General features: G+C 36.4%; 1 protein-coding gene across 6 annotated transcripts in view; it reads left to right on the forward strand.

Annotated features, from left to right (window-relative positions):
* The window catches only part of JAKMIP1 (janus kinase and microtubule interacting protein 1), a 151,278-nt gene that overhangs the window by 22,195 nt on the left and 102,827 nt on the right, over positions 1 to 26,256 (forward strand). The window contains exon 1 of one of the 6 annotated variants that reach the window (XM_068679883.1): positions 15,739 to 15,884. The exons of the other annotated variants lie outside the window; for them this stretch is intronic. The gene's annotated coding sequence lies outside the window, so the exon portion shown is untranslated. Of the gene's footprint in view, positions 1 to 15,738; positions 15,885 to 26,256 lie in introns of those variants that run through there. 6 annotated transcript variants of the gene reach the window in all.

Raw genomic sequence — 26,256 nt, forward strand, 5'->3', positions numbered from 1 at the left:
TTTCCCAATAGTGGACTAAGTCAGTAGATGTGCTGTGCTAAAATACACTGGTAAACTGGGGGCCTTAAAGAATGTATTTATTGGAATTTTTTCTCAGAAATATTATCAGAGGAAGAGTGCTTCCTCTGTTCTTGCAGAATTATTTTTGTTCAAATCAGCAGCAATCCTAATACAAAATATTACAGGATGCTAGTTCCCCATTGAAACTAGGTCACTTCATATAAAATAATTAAAGATTTATTGGTCCTTAGGGAAGGACATAGCTCTCTAGACAAATGTTTGGGGCACTCAGCGGAGAATAATGAATCACTTGTGTTCAGGGCAAGGACTGCAATCATTATGTTTGTGTGAAGGGCTGCTACAGCACAGTCTTCCAATTGCATCCTAAAGATAAAATCGACCCTTGCTTCATCTTTGAAGAAACTGGCAAGAAAAATTGAACTACAAAAGAGGGGTTAGAGCAGTGTTCTGTGGAGATGCCATCTTAGGAAATCTCAGTGTCAGAAATGCATCTTTTTGACTGTTTTCTACTGAGGATTGTATAGAGAGGGGAAAGTAAACTTTCCCATGCACTACAGAAGTAGTGGAAGGGCTTAGCAGAAGGCTGGATATTCTGCTTCTCTCAAGTGATTAGCACCAGAGTTGTGCATTTTGTAGTGCTGTAGCTGCCAAATCCCTCTGCAGATCTAGCCCCAAATCGTTAACTAAAAATGTTGCAATAACATCACCATTAACACCAGGTGCAGCTCCCAGCAGTTCAGCGTGCTACCAACTCACATATTCAGAATAACCTTGAAACTTAGAAGCTGTGTCTTTTTTTCTTTCTTCACAGTAGCAGCATCTGGATAGAGTTGGAAATGCTTGCTTTTCCTTCTCTGAAAGTGCCTGAAGTGACAGGAACTTGAATGCTTGGAATATTGATGACCTAAGCTGTTCTTTCACCTCTGGATGATCTTAATCCACTGGGCAAGTGGAGCAGCAGAGACATGGTTAAAACAAAACACCATGAGTAATAGTGAATAGTGAGAAATTGAATGGCAGCTTCTCTATCAAGTATTCTTAACTCATTCATCAATGCATCGTTTACAGTGAATTGTTTCATGTTAAAGATATTTAAAAAGACAGTTTTTTAAATGACATCAATTAGTGATGGTTCTCAACTGCAGCAAAAAATGAGGCTTGATATTGGCTTGGCTCAGGCTAAATGTCGTAAAGCTAAAAGAAAACCATCCAAATGGAGGTTATAAGAAATGCAACATCCTTACATAGTTAGAATAAAGCCTGATTTAGCCCAAATGCTGGACAGCTCACTTGTATGGCAGGGAGCCCACCATGAGTGTTTTATCTGTGTAGTCTGCTGGTTCCAGAAGTAAAACGTCTTTGCAAAGGACTACATCTTCCAGAGTTGTGTATCTCAGATACCCAGCGGGTAAAATAAAGCAAGGTAACACTGCCTGTCATTAAGAGCATAACGAGAGGATACTATCATGTATTGTTGTTGTTTTTTTTATTAACTCTGAACACTTAAGCAACTAATCCTTTTTTTTGTTTTTGTTTTTGTTTACTTGTTTTGTTTTGTTTTATTTGTTTGTTTGTTTTAACATTATTGTGGATGGCTTTTTCTCTAGTTGGGAACATCTCACCTTTTTACCTGCAAAGTTAGCTGTCCTAATTAATCTGAGTACCAATTTAAATTAACTTTCTGAAGTGAAGGAAAAAAAAATTAAATCTAACTCCCTCCAGCTCTCTAAAAAATTACTCTAAAATATATTCTCTGTGCATATAGATGTTGCAGTTTCTGGTATTCTAGTATGCTTCTGCTTTTAGCTCCTGTGCTAAATTCACTTTTATCCAGTGTAATCTTTCTTCAATGCTTTTCTTTTCTACAAATATTATAAACTCACTGAAGACATGGGGAAGATAAATGAGATTGAATTGTCATTTTCAAGTGAATGTATGTAATAGAGGTGACCTCTCCTGAGAAGGTTTATGTACTAAAATAAGATTTAAAATAATATTTACAAAATTTCTATCCTTTCAAGTGGAGCAAATTCATAATTGCAGTCAGAAATTCTGCTTGTACTCTAATCTGATACTAAAGCAAGCAGGTTAAGAAGAAATATCAGCTGCACAAATATGCAGCTATAGATGGTAAGCTTTTGTAGTCACCAGGTATGCTAAAGATGAAGCTGACATAAACTTGGTCCTTTGTCATAAAGAGGAACTGTATGAGAAGACTCCTAAATAACTGCTTGTGCAGAATAAGGGCACCACTGTTATACTTCTTAATCTGAACTTCAAAAATGGTTTATTTTTCCTGTGTCATGGTAATGTATCATTACATTGAATTTTCCTGTCTTCTCTAAGTTATATAAAATAAAATTGCATCATTTAGTGACTGTTAGTCACTAAGTTTCTCTTTCCTCCTCCTGAATATATTTTTCAGTAGCCAGACAGCATGCAGAGCAGCCAAGTGTAGGTGGAAGCAATGCTGTGACGTGGTTCTCTTCTAGGCTAGCACAGATAAGTGAGTATCTCTAGGATTCATTGGAAAGCAAGGCAGAAATTGCAAGTTAATGCATGTAGCTGGGAATACCCCACAAAATCAGGATGCCCATCCTAATCTAACATATGTAGTTATGCAAAACTGTACAGATACTTTATGTTGTCAGGAAGGCAACACCTATTCTGTTTCTGTCAATGTACTACAACATAGCAGACTTTCTGCAGGATGATAAATGGCATATTTTTAATGATATTTGACACAGCTGCATTGTCTGCTGAAGGAATTAAAATAATGATTTATTTATTTAATTAATTCAAAAGCATGTTATCACATAACAGGACTTGATTTAGACATGAAAGGTTAAATCATGTTACTTTTTATACTATTCATTCATCTACTTGCAGCATTGCTATTTTGGTTTAAAGCATTTGCCAGAGGATAAGTTCTTGGCTGCAGGTCCTGAATATGATAATCGCTATCCCTTAATGGTAAACTTTGCTCTTTCTACACCTAAGTTCATGCAAGGGAGAGTTTCTTATGCTTTGGCAACGTTCTCCCAGAGAAGTAAATGCTAAGGCCTTATGAACAGATACATAGTTCATTTTATTATTATTATTATTATTATTTATTATTATTTTTATTATTTATTTTTTTTATTACTGAAGAACACCTTACGCTATCATTGTGAATTTTTGGAACACTGATGACTATTACAGTTTATAAAGAAGGAACAGAAAAATAAGGATGCATTTTGTTCTGTAGTTTATTTGGGTTTGAAAAGCAATTAGTGCAATATACCAGCAGATAGTACACTTTGTGGCAATGATACATTTTAGGTAACTGATGTAGCACTTCGAGTTCATAGCATGAAAATTTTATACTGATCTCAGTAGTTGGCTTCAGAAAGCCGATGAATTTTTTTCTCCACTTTCTGATAATGAGAAATAAATACACTTTTGGATTTGTTAAGCCATTTCACCTCACATTATTTCTAGGTTTAGTGCCTTGTGTGTACTCATGTTTGTACCCAATAGCTAGCGGTAACCAAAATGAAAGAAGGCAAACAGTATATTGTTGACTTCATTATCTCCTCTTAGTATTTTTACATTTCCTGCTTAACTGTCCGATGTCTTTATTTGCTAGATCTTTTGAGAACTCTTCAGTTTTTGAATTGCCTCTTTCAATAAAACTCCAGCCAATATTCAGTTTAATTCTCGGTCCTGACTCTGTTGTAGATGCATTTGCATAATGCCCTTGGGTTCTGTAGTATCTGCTCTCTCTTGTGTTGTGTAACAGGAAAGTTTGTCCCAGATAAAGGGAGGTTTCAGGCGTATTCACTTCTGCTAGGGTTGGATTGTATTTATTTTCTTCAAGTCACTGTTATTTAACAGAAGAATTTTGCTATTCTTGAAAAGCATATTGTATCTTTACAACACAGTGCTAGTCTGTCTCCTATTCAAGCAAAAAGTAGTAAAGAAAAATCAAAAAGTCATAATCAAAAGTGGTTCAGCGTTCATGGAAGTCACCGAGTGCTCTCAGAAGCAGCAGGGTTTCAGTTAGTGTAAGGTTTGATGATGCTGACTGTTCACCGAGGATGAAACAGAGGCTGTTCCATAATTGAATGAAATGCAATTCACTGTTCTGCCAGAAAGTTCTTTTTGTTTTAAAGATATTTCAAAGCAAAACATCTGTTCCAAATGTGTCTCCTGGATGCATTTATTTCTCTAACTAGACTGTTCTTGAAGTGCCCAGGTGACTGGGCAATTAACTGAGTGTCACCATAGTGTTCTGCTGGCAACTTGCCGAGCTGCAGATGGGATGGCCAGGCCTAACACTGATATTTTCTAGAAACTCAGAAGGGCTTCTAACTCTTTCTTAAATAATATCACAGATGAAATGAGGTCTAGTTCTGTTTAAAAACAGCAAAACCCTGATGCTCTCAATTTCCTCTGTGAGTCATTAGGGTTTCACACATACAGGGTGAAATGCCACTGTACAAGTCATCACTGAAGTTTTTAATGCCAGAGCCAGGAAGCTAAGACAATTATCTATACGCTGTCCAAAGGCAGCAATATAACCTGAAGAGAAAATAGAGTCTTCCCTGGTCTCTTCTCCCATCCAGATTCTGTTTATCTGTAAGAAATTTTTAAATTAAACCAAAAAGGATTATGAATCCAGTGTATATGTCTTTTTGAAGTATAATTTTGCAGTAGGAGTGTATTTTTTTTTTATTTTTTTTGTAATTATCAGCATGATTCTATGTGGTAAAGAACTGTTTTTTACTTCCCTCTGAACTTAGAAAGCATTTCTTTCCTTTGAAAGGATGCATTTGGTAAGAAAAAAACACTTTACAGAAATGCTCTATTGTAATTTTGGTTTTATAACCCTATTACCATTTAAGTGCGTTATTTTTTTACAATCAGGATATTTCTCAGGAGCACTTCCTTTTTACTCCTCCTGCACTTTAAAAGCGTAATTATGGATTATGTGTTATTGGAATACTAATGAAGCCTTTTTTTTTTTTTTTTTTTTGAGCGAGGTTGTTTTGTGTGGCAGTGGTCCACTCTACATCTCTTAACTCGCATGTGGTTGTTCAAGAATGAGTTCTATAAAAACGCTTTGTACTACAAAGACATCAATATAATCTTGTGCTAGTGGTATCACGGGTAAGCAAGGCTGGCTGGACATGGTGTTGACAATGCTGAAGGCTGTGGAGGGCACCTTTTGTTCTGGCACACTAGAAGTGCCAGTCTACAAAACTGCAGGAGGGGCTCTTGGGAATGACTCTCCTTGCCTGAGAGAACTGCTGTTTCCACTGTAAATAGTCTTAATTTAGTCGGACAGAAGATGTCTAATGGTAACCCAGGGTGCTTCTCAGGGTTTTGTCAGATTAATTCACAGTTAAAGGAAGCTTAAGAAGCCTTCCCAGTTATCCTGCCCTACTTCATGTAAGACAGGACGTACTTGTTTGATTACACGTAGGACATAATGGTTTGGTTACACAATGAAGTTGAAAGAAAACTTGGCAAATGGAAAGCTAGGAAGGGACCTGGACAAGCTTGAGAGCTGGGCTCACGTGAACCTCATGAGGTTCAAGTGCAAGTCCAAGTGCAAGGTCCTGCACCTGGGTCAGGGCACTCCCAGACAGGAGCACAGGCTGGGAGAAGAACTTACTGAGAGCAGCCCTGCAGAGAAGGACTTGGGGGCTCTGGTGGACCAAAAGCTTGACAACAGCCAGCAGTGTGTGCTTGTAGACCAGAAGGCCCACCAGAGGGGTGGCCCACAGGTGGAGGGAGGTGGTTGTCCCCTGGAGTGTGGTGGAGGTGTACTTTGCCCTTGTGAGGTCTCACCTGGAATACTGCATGCAGGCCTGGGGCCACCAGTACAAGACGGATGGGGGTTTGTTAGAGCGGGTCCAGAGGAGGGCCACAAAGATGATCAGAGAGCTGGAGCACCACTCTTGTGGAGAAAGGCTGAGAGAGATGGAGATGTTCAGCCTGCATAACAGATGGCTCTGGGGAAACCTCATTGTGGCCTTTCAGTACTTAAAGGGGGGTTATAGAAAAGATGGAAAACAACTTTTTGCCAATTTCATATCTTTCAATAAATGAAATATAGTTAAGACTGCAAAGAGTGTGTCATATGCTGTCAGGATCAGTAATGCAGAAATTTGTTGAAAAATAGCTTTTGGTGTGAAGTGGAGCATCTGAAGAGTTGTGATATGCCAGCAAGGCACTACTGGAAAAGACCTTAAAACTATGGTTTCCTTTTTATGGTGATTCTATCAAGTTGACTGATAAAAATAATTAAAACTGATCACACCATGACAAGGGGCAGCTTGCCAGTACAAAAGCAGGCTGAAAATTATCTCATTAAGCACAGTCATCAGCACCTGTTCTGCCACTTTTTGAGCAATTTTTAAGCAAAGAATTAACCCAGTTGGTTATTGTGGTTTCTTTGCCTTTAGGCTGCCTCTCTCCCCAGTTAGGAAAATGTTCAGTATGGTTGCTTCCCCCCAACTTTTTTTTTTTTTTTTTTTTTTTGAATGTCCTTGGCTTTGTCCTTCCAAAGGGACTGTTGGAGTTCATGTGAAAATCCAAGAGTCCAAGTATATCTTGAATTGAAGAAAAGCCAGTTGCACTGTTGGTAAGATCCTTGGCAGTAAATAATCAATAAATAATTTCTCAAAGTGTGGGGTGACTTTCTTGACGTGATCTGCCTGTTTGAAACACTAATATATTGCTTTTTGTTATTTCTATAGGAAAAAGTCTGCTTTACAGAAGATTTTCTACATCTAGAAAATATATTTATTTATAAGCGTGCATACAAAATGCACAACTTTATTTTTTTTTTTTTGAAGAGAGAGTAGTTTTTTTTTAAATTTTGGCCTCTGTTCTTCTCTAAATGGGGTAAAGTTTAGTTTTCAGCGGTGGCAGCTAGCTAGGGGAGAGCAAGAAGATGTATTTTGTAGCTATAAATGGAAATAGATCAAAGAAATTACTTGGGGGGAGATTGAGGTTTTGCTACTAGCCTTTAATGAAAGGAGAAACTAGAATATATTACTAAACACTGCAACTTTAAAATTTCAATGAGAACTTAAATTTTGGGGTTGGGATAGCTACATATGTGTTCTTTTCTGAATTTACAGATTTATGAGTTTTTTGTGTTTTTTTTTTGTATGTGTGTCAAAGGCTGCGATGTTTGCACTGTGTGAAGTGGGAGTGATCGAAATATCTATGTTGTTCCCTGGAGTCTGTGTGACTTGCATTATCCACCAGTCTTGAAATTCTGGTGCTCTATATTGAACATCCTACTCAGGAACCCGCAGTAACTGCAGTCATTTGAACACTTGAAAATGAGGTAGTTTGTTTATTCCTCTTGTTTTGGGGAAGATTCATGTGTCTAAAACTCCTTTGAAAATAGTAGCGAAGTAAAAATATCTTCTTATTAACTTTATGAGTATTTTATGTTCTACCTATAGTCCTGTAAGGAATAGTTATCTCCTAACTCTCTCCTTTTGCAACTAGCTTGATTTGCAACTAAGCTAGAGAGATTAGCTATCCTTTTTAATTTTGTTGGACATGAGGATGAAAGTCCAGTACACAGTTGCAGACCTCAATGAAACCAGCAACATAAATGTTTTGCAGTGGATGTTTGCTGGTCCATTATCTTGCCTGGAGACCACTAGTACCTGCAAATGGTGTCTGGGAGTATGAGCCCATACGATTGCACAAGAAGAGGCATGCACTCCTATACTGGATGCTGTATCTGGAAGTCCTTCCCACAAGATTTCCACATGCTGGGAATTGAGGAGGCAGCCTTCTGCTAAGTGTACTTGGGAAGAGTATCATTGATGATGAGTTTGTATCACTTTGGGAGCTTCTTTCCTAGAGTACCACTGTGTGCACAGGAGTCTGTAGTGAGAGATAGAAGTCTTGTAAATCATTGTATCTGAAGCTGAAGTGGCAACTTAGATGAGATGCTGTATTTCTGTTCTATTTCCAGTTGCACATGAATAACAACAGATTAAGACTTTTCTAATATAATAAAAAAATCAAACACAACACTGCAAGAAAAAAGAAATGTTACCGAGGACCAATGATGCTATTGAAGATGTAGCTAGCATGTTTTACAAAAACTAATATAATCTAATGATACTACCAGTGGGTGGGGAGCTGAAAATCCAAGTAATATTTTTCATAGTCAGTAGCTTATAACCCTGCTCTGTAAAGAAAATCTTGATAACTAATTTAAATAAATAAGAGAGAGTGGATTGGACTATACCTAAGAAGGGCTCTGAGTTTAGGATTGTTTTTCTATGGAAGTTTTGTCAACTAAAAGTACTCTATTTGCTTTTGAGAGGGAGTTATACTAATTCATTTCAATATGTGCCTAAGAATTTTCCTTTGGTCCTAAAGACTAAAGGGGTAGTTACAGCATAGTTACACAGTTACAATTCATTATGTGAAAAAGTAGTTAGAAATGTAATAATTGATAACTTCTGGAAGGAAAAACAAAAAAGCAAGCAACTCATCGAAAGATTCCATGTGCCTTGGTACATTTGGGTAGTGGTTACTATGAAGTCTAATGGGATATTGAGAGAGGAGAGTTGAGGTAACTCAGAAATTTGTGCCTTACTCTTAGAAAAAGTAAGGCTTTCATAACAAGATTAGTAACAGTTGTTATGATAAGATTTAAATGGATTATCCTGGTTTATTTCTGTCACAGGCTGCACGTGTAATCTTGGACAAGTTTTAAAATCCTTTTGCCTCAGTTCCGTACTTAGAGAATTTCTCATAGAAAAGATGAGCAATTTCTTCTTTCCTTTTTTATACAGAATCTTTCAAGAGAAGATTATATATATATATATATATATATATATATATATATTTTTTTTTTTTTTTTCTCATAGCTTTTCTCTCTTCATTTCTTTTCTAGAGAAACTTCAAGCTGTTAGGTCTCAGAATTTCAATAGAAATAGAGGGATTGAAGCTATGAGGCAGTCATTTTCTACAGGAATCATTTTCTTTCATTTTAAAGGAAAAAAAAAAAAAGAACAAGTTTTTGTTAACCAAAGTACCTTAATGCTGAAGTTTCTTCCTTCATCTTGTGAAGAGTATATGCACATGCCATTGCATGTTGGGGTGTTAGATAAATGACGCTTTTTTCAGTAGAAAATGTTGCTAGACTTCCTCCTGTTTTTGATTAGAAAGCGAAGTAGAAAGAATTGAACTTCAGCATTGTAACGGATGAATTCGGCTTTTTTAGACCTTTTCCTTTTTGATTCTTCTTGATGTGAACCTATAGCATGGTTGATATGGGCTGATCTGTGCCACTATACTGGTACTTTCCGCTTTGAAGAAAAGAAAATCCTCTTGTAAAGATGGCAACAATAAAAAGGGCCTTCTTACTTCTGTTTCATTTTTTGATAATGGAGAGCTGGCTTTTATGTGTTGTAAACAAGCGCATCATGGAACCTATAGACTAGTTTCTAAATATAGATTTTATGTGCATGGTATCAATTCAATATGTTGGGAAGAAAAGAGGCAATTAACCGTTCTTCTAATAAATGGGAGAATACACATTAATGCTGCAGGCATTTTCTAGCAGTTGGAGTCAATAGGTTGGAGACCAGCTGAGTAGGGAATAAACCCTCTGAGTGGAAAAGGGAGGAGCAGTAGACTGAGATATCTCAGTATCATGCAGGGTGCTTCTGACATAGGTCTCGTACAGCTTCTTTGTGTGCTCACAGGAGAGGGACTGCAGGTCATCCCTCACTGTGAAGAACACTAACCCACCTGGTCACAAAATGACAAATTCTGTTTCAGAAAGTTGTATTTTTTTTGCACTAGCCTGTCTCATAACTATTGAAACCATCAGGTTTTGTCTAAGAGTATGCTAACTGAAGGACATTTTTGTGAAGACTTTCTCTTTTTCCTTAAAAGTATTTACATATGATTAACATCTAAAACACAAACTTCCCTAGCCTTCATGTTTTATTTCATTGGCCTAATAGTTTTGTATATGATCACTATTATTTAAAACAGGTATGCTGCTAATACGGCTATAAAGCAGTTGTGTAGCATTATTGCATATTATATATTACAGACAAAATTTACCTGGCCAGTAGGTAATGATACAAGTCTATAGAACAACAAATATCCTTTGTGGAACATTGCTGAAATACTAAAAACTCTGAAATATATCTGTCATTCATACATCATTTCCACATATTATTGTTTTTTCTTCATTAAAAGTAAGCAAAAGGATTTGTAGGTTTTCAACCATGTATTACAGTAATATGAATATCCACAATATCAATGGGAAAATCACACATAATATGAATATCAAGTGTATATTACTCTAGCAGTGTCATTCCTTACAGAATTTTCAGAAAGCTGAGCAGCTCTTCAGAGCATGAAATGTAATAAATGTCATAGAGTGAAAAAAATTCATGCAATGCCTTAGGTATGAATTTTCCTAAACCCTCCTTAAGAAGTAGTTCCAGTGATGTTGAGAAAAGCCCTCAAGATATGACTGAAAAAAAAAACACCAAGGTGTATCAAACAGAACTTGTTTTTCCTACAGCTTTAGGGAATCTGCTGTATAAATTACTGTCAGATTGCTTTTTCTTTTCTCTTCTGTGTTTTTTATATGCTTTTCAACATGACAGGTTGACACCATAATACAGGATGAAGATGGTAACCAGTCTTTAGGCTATTACTTCACCTCCTTTTATCCCAAACTGTGCTTTAATGTCCGTTATTCGATTCTGAAACTAGAAATAGGCTTGTTCTCTAATTTTATCCAACAGCAACAAAAAATCTGCATAAGCACTACGCTTAGAAATACAAAGGTAATGGCATAATATTTTTCAAGTATTACTCACTATTAAGGAAATTATGAAAACTTAATTCAGTAAAAATCATACTTCAGAGATGTTCTAAAAGAAAAAATGATATGATTTGTGTGTCCTTCAGTAACTTGTTTCTAATTAAAATGATCCAGTTTTATGGAAAACAAGACATTAAGAAAGGTGTTTGTTTTTTTCCAAGTAAAACATTGAAATGTTTGCAGCTAAACAACTCAAGTCCACTCGTGTAATGCTGGCTGTAACAGGTACTATAATATTTTGTAGTGAGGGTCAAGAAACTTTCAGTATAGGTCTTGAGCTGACCGATTCTTGTATGTTCTTGTAATATTTATGACACATCATACTGTGTCATATTGAATCTTATCTAACACAGCATCTGGTATCCTAAGTGTAACTAATCTGAGGACAGGGTAAGGGTAAAAGCAGGTCAAGAATACATGATACTTTCCGCTTAACTCTTACAGCTTTCACTTATTTGTAGCTCAGTGGTTTTCCATGCTGAATACAATTTTCTTTGTCTTTAGTAACCCTTAGTGGATTTTTTTTTCCTCAGAAATTTGTTCATTCTCCCCTTCAACCCATCTAAATTTTTACTGCCACACATCTTTTCATTAAGCCTTCACTACCTGTTGCTTGAAGATTTCCTCCATTTCTTCCCTCCCCTAAATCTGAATCCTACTAAATTTTTGTTCCAGAAGAGTGGTTGATTCTTGAGTATCTTTTTCATGTTAATAATCATGTGAATATCCACCTTCAAACTGCATCTCCTAAGTTGATGAGTTCTTCATTTGATTGTTCTTTGCCCAGGAGCTGTTCCATACTTTTTGTCTTCCCCTCCCCCCCCATTTGCTTTGTTCTTTTTATCCAAAGACATCTGCTGTTGGATTAGTAACCAGTTATTGGCAGAGTCAGTATGCTTGACTGTATGATCCTGGTCTGAGCTAGTATGGTTATGCTTAAGCTCTTCAGCAGCCTGTGCTGTTTAGTATTGCATGTTGTCTAAACAATACAGATGGTGAATCTGCAAGTAATTTAGAAAAATACACACAGAAGAAGGAAGTCTGGTTCTCCCACCTACAGTAAAGTTTACTGAGGTTTATATTTAGAAAGAATTCTTCACGTGCTCATTAAATGCTCATGTATGGGCTGACAGTCTGACCAGACTGCTACTCAAATATTATTAAACAGATGTCGCTAGATTTTTTTTTTAGATATATTATCCTAACAGATTAATCTGACTCATCTGTTCAGACAGAAAAATTCTCGGGTTCTTACCTGTGTAAGTACTCAGTTAATGTTGGCTTTATTTTTTTATGCATCTCTTCTGTTAAACTTTTCCAGTTTTGGGAAATGGTTTTGACTGCTGCCATCTCTGTCATGGTAATACAGATTTCCAACATTCTTCCCATAGAAGAAAGAAGTGAAGATTTTTTTATCATTATTATTAATTTACTTTTGGGCTCATAGTCTGTGAAGAGTAATGCAGACCAAAGTGCTGTCAATGTAGTACTTGTCCGACTACACCATTTCTACATTATTTTAATATCCACAGACATGATGGTAAGGGCTGATATCCCTTCCTTAACAAAGATCATTTTATCCTTGCGGAAATAGTGTGGTCATAACATATTCCAGTAAAACACAGCAATAAATCAACATAGTGACCTGACTGATAAATCATAGTCAAGCTGTGTTATAAAAAGTGGAAATAATTGTTCGGTGTTTAGGATTTTCTTCTAATACAAATAGGTAATACTGATCTACAGGAAGCAAGAAGTTGCTAAGCTGATATTAATCTTATGTCAGTCTATCATGTACAAAGCAGGTAAAATACAGAATTAGATTCAGAATGACATTTTTATTGTTTGCATTTCTGTTATAAAACACATGATATGGGAAAATGTCAACAATTGCTTTTCAAGTCCTTCATCCTCTTATAAAAGTTGTGTTTTATAAAGGCAGATCTGTCAAACTTGTATATTAACACATCAGGTCAGCTGTAGCTGCTGAAGATTTAGGAACTCTTGAGTGTTCTGAACTTCTTCTGTAATGAACAGGAGTTCATATTTTGTGTTTTGCTGTATCAAACCTTCTTTAAGAGGACTGTAGAAGCTTGCAGTTAGTTGAACAATTGCAGCATTTATGTTTTGTTTTCAACAGATGTGTCTGTCATTTTCAGAGCAATACCAGTTAAGTTAACCACATAGTGTGTGTGTTTCTCTTGTTTGTTTTTTTTTTTGTTTTCTTCCCAGAAGTTATGCCTCTGACAAACTTGAATAACTGCAGAGGAGTCAGTAGAATACCAGACAACTATTTAATGTGTAGTGAACTGATGCTTAAAAAGGAAGTTTTCTCTGTTGTCTTTGAGCATGCAAAGAAAAGTCACTCTGGTAGTTGTGGAAATAGATTCACCATCATTGTAGATGTTAGATGATAAGGCAGATGCTTTTTTTTTGTTGAACTGTATATTGACGTGGAATAGATTTGGAGCAATCAGTTCTGTTGGATGATTATTTCCTTCCCATTGCACCCGTCTGTGTTTTACTTTGCCCAAATGTTAAATGTTCACGAGCTGTATTAAATGCACTAATCTCCAAGTTACCTATTCATTCTCCCCTACAAATCTGTAACAAGAAATTCAGCAGAAAATAGCTAAACAGAAATCTTTGAACATGTAATTCTACATTACTTGGTCTGTTGTACTCTTTGAGAGAGGCACTGGTATATAAAGCACATTTATTCAGCTTGTTCTTAACTGCATGCCTGGTAGAGTTGACTTGTCAAAAAGATTTGATAGATCTTTCCAGGTTTCTTCTTTCTAGCTTATCTCAATACTTAGCCAGTGTTACTGGACACCCCCTCTCCCTCATATTATCTAACCTAAATCCTACTTCTTTCTCACCTGCTTCCCACCTCATCTGGTGAGGAGTTTATTCCTCTTTCTCTTGGCAAAAACCTTTCACAGATAGGAAGGTGCTTCACACTTCTCATTTTCTTTCAGCCACACTTTTTAGGTTATTTCTTGTTCCTTCCTTCTAGACTCCTTTAATGGCCCATTTCTGCACAAACCTGGATGCAGTAGTCTAGACTGAAAAGAAGAAAGGAAACACCTCACATGTGATGCTCATACCAGAACATACCAGATATATTTTGACTGTTTGTAATGTGAACTTGAAATTGAGCAAAACATAATGTTAAATATTTTGGAGATACTAATATTTTATCCAATTTGATTATTACAACACAATTTCAATTTTTTCTGTTACTGTCTCCAAGATCCTGGAGAGGTGGTATGTTTTGGGCACTAATTTTTCTGCTTTTTGGGACTGATGCACAGTATGATATGCACATTTCTGGGTATGTGCTACATGGGACCTTCTAGATAATTTATCGTTCACAGCATTTTAACCAAACTATCACCTGTGTTTACGAAGAAATTTTTGATGGAGACGTAATTATATACATCTTTTTGTTGCTTGTGGATGGTAACTTAAGAATTTGTTCTTGAAGCTCATACAGTAAACTTTTCTAGGCATAACTCCAGGTTTTGACATTTCAAGTTCATTCTTTCTCTAAATTGAAAACAAAACAAAACAAAAAAATGTAGATAGCAAATGTTTTAGTATGTGCAATACAACATATTTTGGAATAAGAGATCATTATATATAGTTGCATTATTTTAACTTTTTCTTTAAAGGGAATTCCAATCTGGTCTTTGTCAACTGGTACTCAGCTAAGAAATGTGAAAGCTGGTGTTACAAATAATAAAAAACACAATTTTGTCCCTTTATGAAGCCTTTTTGTTGGTTTATACTTACCTGAATCTAATGAGCTGTGTGATGGTGATGTTCTGAGTAACGGGTAGTAATTTCTGGGGTAGATGAAAGAGTGCTCATTTTGCTGGATGGCTTCCCTTGGCTCCAAAGCTGAGGTGCAAAAGCACACCTGCGCAAGAGAGGTGTACTGCAGCTGACACTCACTGAGAGGCACTAATGATGCAGCAAAGCCAGCAAGATGCTATGCTCTAGTACAGTTATCATTTGTAGTATAGGTTGGACTTTAATTATATTTCTTAATTAGGCTAAAATCCAACAATGCTAGAACTGGTAATTAGCAAGAGCCAGGTCAAGGGACAAGTGTTTTTTAGCTTCTTACCCCACCTTTGTAGTTTGCACAAGAGGTGAGTTGGAATAAAGTTATGTATCTTCCTTTTCTTCCTTTTTCCTCTTGTTGTTGTTGTTAAAATTACATTATTTATGTTGCTGTTTTAACCTTGGCCTCATTTTAGATTTATATACATATAATTTAAATCAAGTATTTTACATAATTCTGTAATAGATAATAATAATTACAATAGCAATAATTCTGTATTATAACGGAATATTATGCATCAAGTCTTTGCCAGATTTCCAGTTGATCAATGTATCCATGTTACTGATTCATCAAGTCTCTCTCTTAAAAGACTCTGGTGCTGCTCTTGAATCAGGATCTCAGGTCTGTTTGAAACTTCAGTCATCAGTTTTCTTGATTTCAACATATATTTTTTTTTCATTGAGATGTTATAATAGTATTTATAAATTTTGTAATAACTCCGTTCTTTAACAAGAATGATTGGAGAAACTCTTCAGGTCACAACATGCTTCCAAAGAGCAGCATACTGATGAGGGAATACATTTTAGTCCATGCCTCCAGACTTTGGAGTTAGAGCGGACTGTATTAAAATTTTCTCATACAATTACCAAGTTTTATGGAGCTTAGAGTAAACAAGTAGTATGTACATAGGAAAATATAGTTCCGTGTGCATAAATCATCTCCACCTCCCTCTGTAAACATGTTGATCACTTGGTTGCAGAAGTACTAAGTCATATTTTAGGAACAGCAAAACCAAAAAGAAAGGGATCATTTATCCTATTGTCATACAGCAACCAGAGGATTTTATAGGATTATGACTTCCTTTCTGTTGTCTTCTTGTTGAAGTACCAAGAAACATCAATTATCTTATAGGTAATTTTTATTTATTTTTTTCCTCAAATGCTGCTGATTGGCTTGGTATTTAAAAATGATATTAACTAGGTGGCTAAGTCACAGATATAGATACATTATGTATGTATTTATAGATATATACTATAATCCCTAATTAAGTTACTTCTGAGGAACTTAAAAACCTTTTGTTGTGCATTAAATGTTCAGTGGTCTGAAATTAACTAACTTTGAACCCCTCAAATTTGAAATACATTAACACTTCATACTTAGCAGTGCTCCAGTATACAGTTTAACTTTTTGTTTGCTTTATAGCAGCCGTTATGTTTTCAACAAATAAGTTGTGTTAGTGAGTGAGTATTCTAAACAAACAAACAAAAAAACACAAGGGTTTTACAAAGCTTGTGGATGTGTTGGCTGCATGGTGACAAGAAGAAATTTAGTGCAGGTTTGCTCAAGGTAATGGATGCACAAATGGACAATTGTGAAGTCTGCTAGATTTTAAATGACAATAGATACATGCAACCTTGTGAACAACTTAGTTAAAAGGCTGTGCTGAACCAGAAAGACATCAGGCAGGATGTTGGGTTATCAGGTGGTAGCTGATACTGAACTGCCTTCAGTACTGCATGTACTAGAGGTCATGTCCACAGCATTAGTCCTACCATGTACCAATATACCTACCACTTAACAAAAGGCAAAATATGCCAGAAAGTTCTAAGTGTATGTGTATCCATTTTAAACCCTTCTGAAGGAATTGATATTAAGTGTTATGTTTTCCTGGTTTAGAGAGATGTACACAAATGGATGCTGGTCCAAAAAAAGATCTTGTTCTTTTTTTTTTGAATAAATATGTATATATGAATATATATATATATATATATGAATATATATATATATATATATATATATATATATATATCATGAATATATGTATAAATATGCATATAAATATATGTATTATATAAATAATATATATTTATATATATTATATAATGTGTATATGTGTGCGTGTATGTATATATGTATGCCTACATACATATATAATGTATATATTTATATGTATATATAATACACATCTATAATATTGTATACATATAAATATATGTATAAATATGCATATAAATATGTATAAATACATATTTATCTCTATATACAAAAGTTAGCTGTGTAAAGTAGTGTACAATCCAGCTGAACTATATCTGAGGACTGTATTACTTTTACATGGCTTCTGAAATATATTTTATCAGCAACACATGCACTTCTGCTGATGGTTGCACTTTCCTTGACTTTTTGTTCTATTGTCCTTAATAAATATGGATCCTTTGATGCACCAGCATGAATATGTTAGTGTCTCTTTTTCTAATACATCTTTGCTGACTTGAGCAGCAATCTATTTCACCTGAAATTTTATTTACTGAGAGGTGATTATATAAATATGCAGTAAACAAAATGTGGAATAAAACCAAGTAATTTATTAAATGCGGGAAAAGTAAAGGCAAAAAACAACCAAACAAAAACTGAAACCAAACAAAGAATTTATCAAAACATTTCTGTGTGGCATTTAAATTATATGTGGCAATGCAATGAATATTTTTTTTAAGTCATTATTTTATTATTCTTATTAAAGACCATGTTATGAACAAAGTGAAAAATAAATTAATACTGTTAACACTGTGAGAAAATCCTAACAAAGTCATAGTTAGGTCTACCTCAAATAAAATTATTTGTCATACTGCTTAACCGAATCATGAATAAAAATAGTTGGTACAATGTATTAGGTATTGCAAATAATTTGAGTTGATATTTCCTGACATAATGTTAGAAGAATATTAATTTGTTATGGAGCAGACAAATTAAAGGAAGTTGAGACTTCTCCTGGAACCGAGTTTATTTTGCTTTGCAAATCTATTAGAGCAGCAGGACACATTTAAAAATCCATGGGTGAGTTAGCCAGCAGAAGAGGTTCACTCTGCACAGGTGTGGAAATGAGAGAACAGCACTGAGTTGCACTTACTGCTGCTGAGCTTGAACTTTTTGAACTGGCGAAGTAAAATAAGCAGAGCTACGCTATTGCTGACAGGCCTGCGAGAATTTTAAGCTCAGCACATGTTACAGTGATAAGAGCTGTGAGGAACTTCTTTGTGGGAATGTTAGAACTAAGCTTGTGTCTGGTCTCCACGCTCATGTTCCCAAAAGGTAGAGTATTTTGCACAGTTTTATAAACAGATCTTTGAAATGTCAAAGGGAGTGTAACAAATCCAGGAAAATGAAAAAAGAAAAAAACAAAACCCACTACACAGAGTACTTTGTAGGCACTGTGCCCTGCAGGCTGGCTCCTCCTGTTGTGGCCTTTTTCTTCCCACCAGTATGGAGCATGGCTGTTTTACTGTGGTATTGCACATCCCAGTTAAAATTCCTCCTGGCCTTTGTGAACACCAATGTAGTGCTTGGTTGGCTCGCTGTTTCTGGATGAGAATAGAGGACAATAAGCATCACAGAAACTGATTTATTCTTCCAAATCCATGGCCACTTCCGCAATGTGTTTGACAACATTCTGTTTTGGTATATAATATATATGTTACTCTCTCTGTGTGTATGTGTATTTATATAATATAAAAATGCCCGAGGAGAGAAAGGAAAAAGGATTGCAAGTATCAGCATACATTGTTTGTCAGTTTTAAGGAATACAGCTAGCTCTTTGCATCCCTAGATATCTAAATAACTTTTGACAAGTAGATGCATTTTCAGTAATAGTTGTAAAATTTTTTTATGTCCTGTTGTGAAGTGTGCTGCTGTCAGGCGTGAAATCCTCCTAATAGTGAAGAATTCAGTTTGGTATATAAATGGAAGTGAATTAACAGAAAACTGGAATTTAATACCTAGTATTACACATTACCACATCTCTACAGCACTTTTCCTTACCATACAGTTGGTGAAAAGGCTGAAGAAGGATGTGACCAGACCACAGAGTAATTGTTCCATAAAGGCAAGTATCTAAAGATCACTTGGATTTATTTCTCCTCCCATCCCCCACTATTATGACTCTAACTGGAAGCAGCTCTTTGTTCACTTAAAACTAGAGTGAAGTCCTTTATTTGAAGATAGTAATGTCTTTGTATCAAACAGTGCCTGTTTCAAACTGTTACGCTTGTCAGTGTTTAATTGGACTCGCCGAGGTTTCTGGGAGAATTAAACTTCTATCAGCTTTTATTGTACATCACTTTTTCTATTCAGAGACAGCATGTTAAATACGTTTTATGAGTAGGTGGAAAAATACACTAACCAGGTTCTGATACTATTAAATTTCAAGTCATTGTAGAAGTCAAGAAGAGAGCAGTGAGAAGCTCAAAATTTACACATCTATGTACACCTGTCATTTTAATGATCATTATGAAGTCCTTAAGTATGCAGGATCTATGTACTTAATGGTTTCCGTGTAACTCTGAGAAATGTAGAGATCTGCAACTTTGCTGTTGGAATTGAAGCATTTAATAGTAATGTACTCTAAACTGAACATCAGAGAAGATGCTCAATCTGTGTCGTAACACACAGCTAATTGACGCATTTAGGTATGGAAAGTGGAGGTTTTATTCCAAGGGCTAAGTGCTGAACTGCATTTGAAGCACATGCAACATGGCTGCCCCAAGTCTTTTTTGCTATTCATTGCTGACTCACTGTGTGACCTTGAGTACACCTCTTCCCTTGGCATACTGTATCTGCAAAGAAGTACTGGTACCTGTGAGGGTATTCTTGGATGGCTGAAACTGCAGATTTGATGAGACTGATCTGTGGTGTTGGATGTTTTACCAGCATTATGTTAGGCACTGTATTAGTAATGAAAAGAAATATAGTGAATATGTGTGTCGGGGGATACAAAGGAGAAAACTAGAAATGAGGGTTGAATAAATTTATCTTTGGCTTCCTTGATTTTAGAACATATGCAAGTTGATTCTGCAACACTGATTCAATGTTAGTAAGAGGGCTGTGTTTTAAACAGGAAAAATAACAAGTAAAGCTAGTGCTGAAATTCACGGTAGGTATATCAATACATTTCTTCCAGCTTGATATTATTTCTCATTTTCCTAGGTATGATTTTTTTTTTGCATGGATACATATTGTTATCTAGGAATATACAATTCATGGAATTAGAAGGAGATTATAGCACTATAGTGGACTGCCTCTGTAATGAGTCTTTGACATCTTGTCTGCCTCCTTTTTACAGTTAATCTTAGCTCGTTCAGGAAGAGTATATTCTAACTTTCTTAATCTTTGACCATTTTCAGATAGCTACTGTTCTTCATTTTTCAAAGTAGCTTTGCAAAAAATTATGAATATACAAGAGCAGCACCTCAAGTCAGAAATTTTAGTCTGATATTACTGGAAAAGTTTAAGTGGCCTACTCTGTGATCATATCCTACAAGGTATTTGTAATGTAATGAAGCAGAAATGTATATTTTTCCAGTTCTTCACATGATACCAACTCCTAGCCTCACAAGGACAGTATAGCTTTTGGCTTTCATTTTGGCTGGAATTTTAAATGTATTATTTTCAAACTTTCTCTTACTGAATAGTCTATTTCAAGACTGCTGGTAGCTGCTAGGATCTGGCTTTTAAAGGAAAGAACTGCCATAGAGCCGCCAGAAAAAATAAAAATAAAAGATAAAAATTTGAGTAGTTTGTTAAAACCTCTGAAAAATAAAATGCATGCAATGAAGTATAACTGTTGTGGCACAGTGCAGTTTTCTTATTGGTGTACAAGGGAATTTAATGTGAATACTATTATTTGCAGAAAGTTACTTTTGTCTATTTCCCAACTCATGCTAATAGCTTACCAATGTGAAAGTTTCTTGCTTAATTGACTTTGACTTCAATTAAGAAGTTAAATGAGTAAATTCTAGTCTTTGCATAGGGGCTTTCAGGGTTGAGCTATGAGAAACAGCTTGCAGGTTGTTTAGACTTAGAAATACAGTTGTTTTTGTAAAGGGCCACCAACATGTATGTGCTGATACCCTTATAAATGCTGAATGAATGTCTTCCATATTTATGTACTACAATAGTAGTAGGAGGCCAAGGCAGCTGATGGGGGCTTGCTGAGAGAATCAGGAATGCCTAGTCTTTTCTCACAGAGGCCACCTCTGCATTCTCCCACCCCCAACCACAGCCTTGACACATAAACCCAATCATAGAATCATTATGGTTGGAAAAGACCTCTAAGATCATCCAGTCCAACCATCCCACCACTATCACCCATTAAACCGTGTCCCTAAGCACCACGTCTACCTGTTTTGAATCAACTGCTGAGGCATAACAAGCCATAGGTGTAAGAAACTTAAAGGCCAGAATAGCCTAATAAATCTTTCATTAGGCTTAAGTTTAGCAAATACTAGGGCCTGAGGAGCACCAGTGGAAAGATAGTTGTTTTTAAAAGTGACAACCTTTACTTTTCCATCACGGGCATAATTGCCTTATCCGTGACTTAGGTATGAACAACAGTTCTTCAGACTTAAAAACTACATGTCTGTAATAGCTGAAATAGTGAAGAAGAAAGTTAGCACATGAATAAGGCCCCTTTGAGAGCTAGTCTAATTGGCAATCTTGCCTCAGCAATCGCAGTCACTTTGCTAAGGTACTACTAAACTCTGTGTAGGAGTGAAAAATAAAAATAGTCTTGAAAACCTTTATTGTTCCAGACTATGTCTTTGAGCAAGTTGTATAATAGCAAGACAGAATAGCTTCAAGTGCTGGGTCAGTCCAGGGCACCAAAAAATGGTATTCCGCAGCTTGAAACTGATCTGAGAGAAAGCTTCCATTAGAGAGAAAGGGTTAGAAACTCTCCATGGATCATAGAATCACAGAATATCCCGAGTAAAAAGGGACCCACAAGGATCATTGAGTCTAACTCCTGGCTACACATAGGACTACCTCAAAATCAGACCGTATGTCTGAGAACGTTGTCCAAACTTTTCTTGAACTCTGGCAGGCTCGGAGCCATGACCACTGCCCTGGGGAGCCAATCCCAGTGCCCAATCACCAGTGCAGAACCTTTTCCTAACACCCAGCCTGACCCTCCCCTGTCCTAGTTCCATGCCGTTCTCCTGTTGCTGTACCCAGAGAGCAGAGCTCAGCTCCGGCTCCTCCACTCCCCTCGTGAGGAAGCTGCAGGCCACCCTTGGCCTGCTCTGCTCTGGGCTGAACAACCCAGGAGACCTCAGCCACTATAGATACGTCTTCCCCTCTAGCTCCTTCCCCATCTTTGTAACCCTCCTTTGGACGCACTCTAATAGTATTATGTCCTTCTTATGTTGTGGTGCCCCAGACTGCTCATAGTACTCTAGGTGAGGCTGCACCAGCACATAACAGAGTGGGACAATCCCCTTGATCAGCTGGTAGTGCTGTGCCTGATGCACCTGAAGATATGGTTGGCCCTCCTGGGTGCTAGGACACACTACTTGCTCACATTAAACTTACCATCGACCAAAACTCCCAAATCCCTTTCTGCAGGGCTGCTTTCCATCCTCTCATCCCTCAGTCTGTACGTACAGCCAGGTTGCCCCTTCCCAGGTGTAGAATCTGGCACTTGCTCTTGTTCAACTTCACGTGGTTGGTGATTGCCCAGTGCTCTAATTTGTCAAGATCTCTCTGCAAGGCCTTTCTACCCTCAAATGAATTGACAGATCCTCTTCCTCATTTAGCATTATCTGGAAGGTTCGCGTGTGTTGGAGATCGCTTAAAAAAACATGGAAGAAAACTAGCTCTAAAATAGAGCCCTGGGGAGCCACACTAGTGACTGGCTGCCAGCTTGGTGTAACCCCATTTGCTATAACCCTTTGAGGCCAACTCATCAGCCAGTTTTTCACCTATCATAGTATGTATTTGTCTAGCTGTATGCTGGAAGTTTTGCCCAAAAGTAAGAAACACTATTGAAGGCTTTGCTGAAATCCAAACATATTACACCAACTGGCTTCCATTGGTCAGATAGATGGGTAACCTTGTCATAAAATGAAATTAAGTCAGTTAAATAAGTTAGGACTTTCACCTTGTGAACTCATGTTCGCTGTGACCAATGACTGCTGTCTTTCAAGTGTTTTTTGATAACTTTCAGAATAATCTTCTCCTTGTAAGGTCTAAGAAGCCTCAGACCTTGCAGCACTATGGAGCTATCTCTGAAAGCTTTTTCAGGAGAAAGAATGGATTTCAGGGGGTGGGGCCTCCAGGAAGTAGGTTGATTTGGCACATTTGGGAACAAAAAGAGCCTTGTGTAAACAGGCTGAGAGGTATCACCCATCACAACCTCCAGGAAGGAAATCTGAGTTGGGGAAAATAACCTTTTATGTTGAATGTTATATTATTTTTCTTCATGTATAAAAAGACTGATTCTTAGTGTGAATGAGACTGTGTAGTCTCTGGCCATTGGCTATGCTCAACAAATCTCATTGAAACTTGTTGTTGTTGTTTTTGATTATTGTTTTTAACAGACATTAATGTCTTTGATATTTAATGAATAAAGAATGTCATTCTCAAGTAATGTTTAATTATTGTTAGTATTTAAGGAGAGAGTTTCACTTGGATAGCTCTTCCACACACAAATGCTTCTGTATCACAGTCATTTTAATTACCAAGAAGATTTACAAAAATATATTTATTACAAATATGCCCTATGTAACATAGATTTTCCTACTTCTGTACACAAAAGCAACTGTGTCCTGTAGTTTGCAACCTATGCTAATTTTCATGCAAAATCTAGTAAATGCTGTAATTAACTTTTCCAAGTGTGTTTTATGGTGTTAAATCAACTGTACAAGCAAGTCACACTCATGTTCTTCTGAAACACCCACTGATGAATGCCTATTGCTTCCTACTTCAGGAAAAAAAAATAAAAAGAGGAAGATTTTTCTTTGCATTGAAAATCCAATTAAAGCAACAAGGTGGCAGGAATGATATCAATTCCTATGAAACCAGTATTGAATGACATGCTGTTTACAAGCCATCATTAGGGCCTATGGGAACTGTTGTACTAATCTGCAGTACAGCAAAATCAACACAGAAACAAACCAATTGTTGACCTATTTTTTGGTAGTCCACCATTGCTGTCAGAAGTTTAGATGGACCCTGGGAGTGACTTGTTAAGGAGTTGCCAAAACAAAAAACTCTAGTACGGATGGAGGAGGCAGGAAAGTGAGTTACTGCTTCTACCTCTCGTTGCTTTGTGACAGCTCGGGTCACAGAACCACAGAATGGTTGAGTTTAGAAGTGACCTCTAGTCATCTGGTCTAAACCCCCAGCCTGCTCAAGCCTGGCCACCTAGAGCAGGTCATTCCTACTATCCAAATAAAAATTCTGTCCAATGAAGACATATTTTGCAATAAAAACAGCAGACTAAGACAGATCAGGAAAGTTTCTGTCAGTGTCCTTGATAGACTGTTGAAGAAGTAGGCAAGAACTTGCTGCTTATAATGTCTTTGATTTATGTTATTATCAACTTCCAATATGATATAAAAATAAGTAAAGTAGGAAAAAGTCCTCGGTCATTCTGTCAGCACCTATTAAGATCTAAGTGTGTTCCCTATAAAAATGATGGTGGTTGTACATTTGGCTGTGTGCAAGTTGATTGAGGATATGTAGAATGCTCTAAAGATGTTGTGCTGGTGATTATGTTAAATACGGGTCTTTTTCTGTCTGCTTTTGGTGCAGCTACATTGGAAGGCTTCGCATTTCCTGACTATAATCTGGTATATTAGGTGGAGACTGAATGGGTAAAATAGAGAGCAAGCGATATACATTGTATGCAAGTGTTGCTGGTGTGTTTGGGCTGTTGACATGTCGAGTCCCATTCATGAAGGGCTGTGTCTGTGCCACTGATTTATGTGCATGTAAATTCTTTGCTCCCCTGGAAATTACAGAAAATCTGTTGCCAAAGAAAATATCACATTCTTAGAAATCAAAAATTGGAGGCAACACTAGGAAGATGCAGTCTTCTTGCATGTAACTTGTGTGCCAGACATGTATATGTCTTACTAGAAGATTATGAATCAAACAAATCAAATTAATATTATGAATTAAAAGGTTTAGGTTAGAAAACAAGGTACTATAGTAAAATGTCATGGGTTTTTGGAAAGAAGTGTGATTTCTGTATTATTTTTTAATATGTGAACATTTGGTAATACGAAAGAACCCCCACCCTACCCTTGTGTAATTTTTGATTACCTTTTCTTTTTTTCTTTTAAGAAGTTATTCTAATTAAATTCCTATTAGAAAACATTTGCCAAGCAAAATTTCTAGCAACTACTGCAAAGAACTTACAGATGTGCTCAGCACTGTATTCCCACATTGCAAAGGTATTGCCTTTTATTTGGGTCATTCTTGTCACTGTCTACCATGCTTTACTTTACATTTAGTCATCCTAAAACCAAAAAGTATTGTTTCCAAAAAAACTTAAAAATGTGGATCAGCTGTACAAGAATATAAAGAGGGCATCTGAAATATTCAGGGAAAATACTCCTCTCTTACCTCAGGGTAAGGATGTAGCTGTTGTCTATCTTGTTTTTCTGCTCTGAAAATGAGTTGGCTGGTGACTTATGATTGTTTGAGGCTTGGAGGACAGAGGAGTGAGGGCTACTATCTCTCTAGTACTGCAAAAGGTTGAGATTTTTTTTTCCTTTTGTAGTCCACAGACCCTGCATGTGTGGACCATATGTATGCAACATCCCCCCAGTTGTCAGAGGAACTTTCTGTTTTAATGTTCCTCAGGTAATGAACTCCCTTAAGAGTTAAAATGGATTAGGATGTCCTGTACAAATAGCTCTGGCTAAAATCTATAAACGCTGAGTGCTTTACCTGTTTAGAGAATCTAAAGCAAAGGGCATCAATCTTTTATGCTCTTACCTTTAAAGTTATGTTGATTTCAAGAGATGGTGCTATCAGACATGATGACATAAAGTGTCAGAAACAGAATTTTCACTGAAGATTCTTTGCATTTCAGTTTGTCATTTGAAAAAAAAAATATCTTGGATATATCTCTTTTCTAAGTATTTGGGAAGTGTTGACAGAATTGTAAGTCATTGCCATGTAAACAGAAATAAAACCTTCATTACTATAACACTGAACTTTTGTCTAGAGAGCGATTATGTAACAAAGCACATAATTTAATTGACTTTCCTTATTTAGTATGTTCTACCCTAACTACAGGATATGAATATGTTGGTGACTTCATTACACTGAAAGAAATTACTCATTTATCAAACATCAGCTCAACTGTCATATTATTTCTATAATAGCTTTGGTTCTTTGAGGAGTTTTCGGCATGTACGATATCTTTTGAGTTCTGAATGAATTTGAATGAGTATGGTTAATGCTCTGTTTGTTTGTAGATTAAGAAATACATATCCAAACCAAC

Source organism: Anas acuta, chromosome 4 (assembly GCF_963932015.1).
Source record: "Anas acuta chromosome 4, bAnaAcu1.1, whole genome shotgun sequence".
In the NCBI taxonomy this organism is placed as follows: Eukaryota; Metazoa; Chordata; class Aves; order Anseriformes; family Anatidae; genus Anas; species Anas acuta.